The 3,701-nt window shown below is 39.1% G+C and overlaps 1 non-coding gene across 1 annotated transcript; it reads left to right on the forward strand.

The window, feature by feature from the left end:
- The first annotated feature begins 3,585 nt into the window (after window positions 1–3,585).
- On the forward strand, window positions 3,586–3,701 carry LOC138380975 (U5 spliceosomal RNA). The gene has a single exon (XR_011232934.1). It is a non-coding gene; the product is annotated as a U5 spliceosomal RNA (small nuclear RNA).

Here is a 3,701-nt window from a genome sequence, read left to right on the forward strand (position 1 = left end):
TCCCACCTTGAGGGACTTGGCTATTTACTGGGCCTGTTAGAGTTAGTTCATTATGCATTGGGGAGATTTGAATTCCCAATCCATATTAATTTTGAAATAATTAAAACCCCACTTCTTTATTTTGTCACACAGGTCCAGGTATCCATGAATTTTTAAAACATGGGAATATTTCTGCCGCATCATTTCCTATGCTCTACTGAAATGCTACTGACATTTCTTTGAGCAGAGTTTTCACCTGATTTTGGAATTTGTCTTCTTCCTGCTCTCTCATACTCAAAGCAGTAACACTATTATGGCTCTCACTTCACTGTGTTTTTGGGGAAAAAATTAATACAAACCTTTGTAAAATCATAAAGTCAATTCTTTTTTTTATTTTATTTTTTTTACAGCCCCACCCCCACACCATAAATTCAATTCTAAAAAAGGAAAACCATTTGTGCCACAATGTAGTGTGAAAAATTATTATATATCTCCATGTACCCACACTATGTTAGACACTGGATATACAAAGATACCCTCAAAAGAGCTTATAGAGTAATGAAGAGGCCTATGATGTATAAACATTATAAAGAACTGACTAATATTAACCAGCATACAAGAAAATTATATGTATATCAGAATATAAACCATTAATATATACTGTTAAATGCAATATAGAATTATCAATTGACCAAAGACTAGTTCAATGGAAACAACAGAAACAGCTAGCATTCAGCTAATACAGAGCATGTACTAAGTACCAAGCATCATGGTAAGTTTTTTATAGGTGTTATTTCAGTTTACCCTCATCATAACCATATGAGGTGACTATTTCATCCTTGTTTTCCAGGTAAGGGAAAAAAGCAGAGTGGTTAAGTAACTTGTCTATGGTCACACAGCTAAGGAAGTATGTGAATCCATATTTTTCTTATTCCTAGGCTCTTGATCATAGCAACTATTTATAGTTCATTCTCTCCAAATTTAATCAGAGGTGAATATAAAATTCAAATAAGGGAAACTGGCTGTAAAATTTTAATTGCTAGGTGTCATCAAGGTGGATTTATGTATCTATCACTACTAAAGGTTTATTCTCTACCCTCACTAACCTACCTATGTCCCAGTGCACTGCAATTCTGAATATCACTGCGAGGGAATTCTTTTAGTTTTACATCTCATTGAGTTCAAAACAATTTATAAACTCTTTTTATTTATGTCTACATTCACTCTTTTTTTTTTTCCTGTGAAGTTAAATCTGGCTACCTGACTGGATTTTGGATGTTTCTTCACCACACCCTCACTGGCAGTCCTGGTGGTTTTCTTCTGGCATTATGACACACCCCATTTCATTCTTAGAGCTTCTTTGACTGTTGTTCTAATAGTGCTTTTCATTTGCTCCTTCGTGCTATACAGCTTCGGTGGTATATTTTGGAATGGTCATAAATAAACCAGAACAATCTTCTCTGGACCCAGATATTACGGACTCACTCTTCTGCCACTACAACTCTGTTTTTGCAAACAGCTTCAGATCCAGAAGACTAAGCTTATGATGCAGTCACCTCTCTTTTTCTCTCACATTACTTCTCTACAACTAGATTAAGAAAATGCGGGCCGGGCCTGGTGGCTCACACCTATAATCCTAGCACTCTGGGAGGCTGAGGAGGGAGGGTCGCTTGAGCTCAGGAGTTTGAGACCAGCCTGAGCAGGAGTGAGACCCCATCTTTACTAAAAATAGAAAAATTAGCCAAGCATTGTGGTGCGTGTCTGTAGTCCCAGCTACTCAGGAGGCTGAGGCAGGAGGATTGCTTGAGCCTCAGAGTTGGAGGTTGCTGTGAGCTAGGCTGACAGCATGGCACTCTACCCTGGTGACAGAGTGAGGCTCTGTGTCAAAAAAGTGAAAGAAAGAAAGAAAGAAGGCAAAGAAAGAAGGAAACAAGAAAGAAAGGAAGGAAGGAAGGAAATGGGTATCTTGGTAAGCCTGAAAATGCTACCTTAAATGGAGATTTACTTTAAAACAAAATGGTTTCCTTGCTTGCTTTCATTCTGTTCTAATCCTAGGACTATTGTCTAACATATAAAAGTACATCAGGCCGGGCGCGGTGGCTCACGCCTGTAATCCTAGCACTCTGGGAGGCCGAGGCGGGTGGATTGCTCAAGGTCAGGAGTTCGAGACCAGCCTGAGTGAGACCCCGTCTCTACTAAAAATAGAAAGACATTATATGGACACCTAAAAATCTATATAGAAAAAATTAGCCGGGCATAGTGGCGCATGCCTGTAGTCCCAGCTACTCGGGAGGCTGAGACAGTAGGATCGCTTAAGCCCAGGAGTTTGAGGTTGCTGTGAGCTAAGCTGACGCCACGGCACTCACTCTAGCCTGGGCAACAAAGTGAGACTCTGTCTCAACAAAAAAAAAAAAAATAAAAGTACATCAACTTCTGGGTGACTGTTTGGCTTCTTTACAAGAGGCATGCTGTGAAATCTGTATAGATCCATTTAGATTATGTCATTAGAAAGATGTCTTGCTTGGTGGTCTAGTGGTTAGGAAAAAAATTAAAAATAAAAAAAGGAAGGTGCCGTCCATTTATTTTGATTTTTAAAAAGGAAATATTACAGAATGGACTATGAATGGCCCAATTCAAGTTAAATTGTCTGGAAAGTCAATCAACACAATGTTAATGTTTCTTTCCCAGTGATAGAATTTCTTCATCATTTTTTTTTAAACTTTCTTCTTTAGATTTCTCTGTTTGTCCAGAAAAGTTTGTGAACGTGCTTCTTCAGTTGACAAAGTCAAGCTAGCTTCAGCAAAAAGGGAAAATTTGCTATAGAAGACACAACCAAAGAGTAGAAACAGAACCAGGCCTTGGAAAAGACTGGAATCAAGAACAGAATGCTTTTAGGACTTTTTGACTCATCTCAGCCTCTCTATGTCATTCTCTCCCTTGATTTGTTCATTCATTCATCTTTTCATTTATTCATTATTTATTCATTGGGTGCCTACTATGTTCCAGGAACTGTTCAGGTGCTGGGTACATAGAGGTAAACAAGATAAACCAATTTTTGTGCCTTCAAAGTTCTTATATTTTAGTGAGGGGGTACAGGCAATAAATTAGTGTAAATAAATGCAGGTAGTTTTTGAGTATGGTAAATGTTACAAGGGAAATAAACAGGATGACATAACAGAGTATAACTGGGGAAGTGCTTGGTTTAGTTAGCAAAGTCAGAGAAAGGCCTCTTGGCAGGTGAAAAGAAGCTGGAGAGACTGAAGGATGAGAAGGAGCCAGCCAAGTAGAGCAAGGGAAATAGTGAGAAAGAGCTTGATGACTAGGGGAGCAGAAAGGAGGTCCAGGTTCGTGGTGAGGAGCATTGTGAGCTAGAGGATGGGAGGTACAAAGTGAGACTGCAGAAGTAGGAAGGGAGCCAGACAGAGTAGGGCTTTATGGGCCCTGGAAAGAAGTTTAGGTTTCATTCTAAACGTAATGAAAAGCCATTCGGAGACTTTTAGCCAGCAAATGAGCTGGTTTGTTCTGTAAAAGTCACTCTGGATGTTTCAGGGAGAATTGATGGAGCATGAGAGGGGAAAATGGGGAAAGCACTAAAAAATGTTATGTATACTTTGGTTTCTCCTCAAATCATATAAATCTTTTGCCTTTGGCTAAAGATTTCCATGGAGAGGAACAGCTCCGAGTCTTAAATCAAGTTTCTAAGGCCTTGTTTCGGCAAGGCT

Source organism: Eulemur rufifrons, chromosome 2 (assembly GCF_041146395.1).
Source record: "Eulemur rufifrons isolate Redbay chromosome 2, OSU_ERuf_1, whole genome shotgun sequence".
In the NCBI taxonomy this organism is placed as follows: domain Eukaryota; kingdom Metazoa; phylum Chordata; class Mammalia; order Primates; family Lemuridae; genus Eulemur; species Eulemur rufifrons.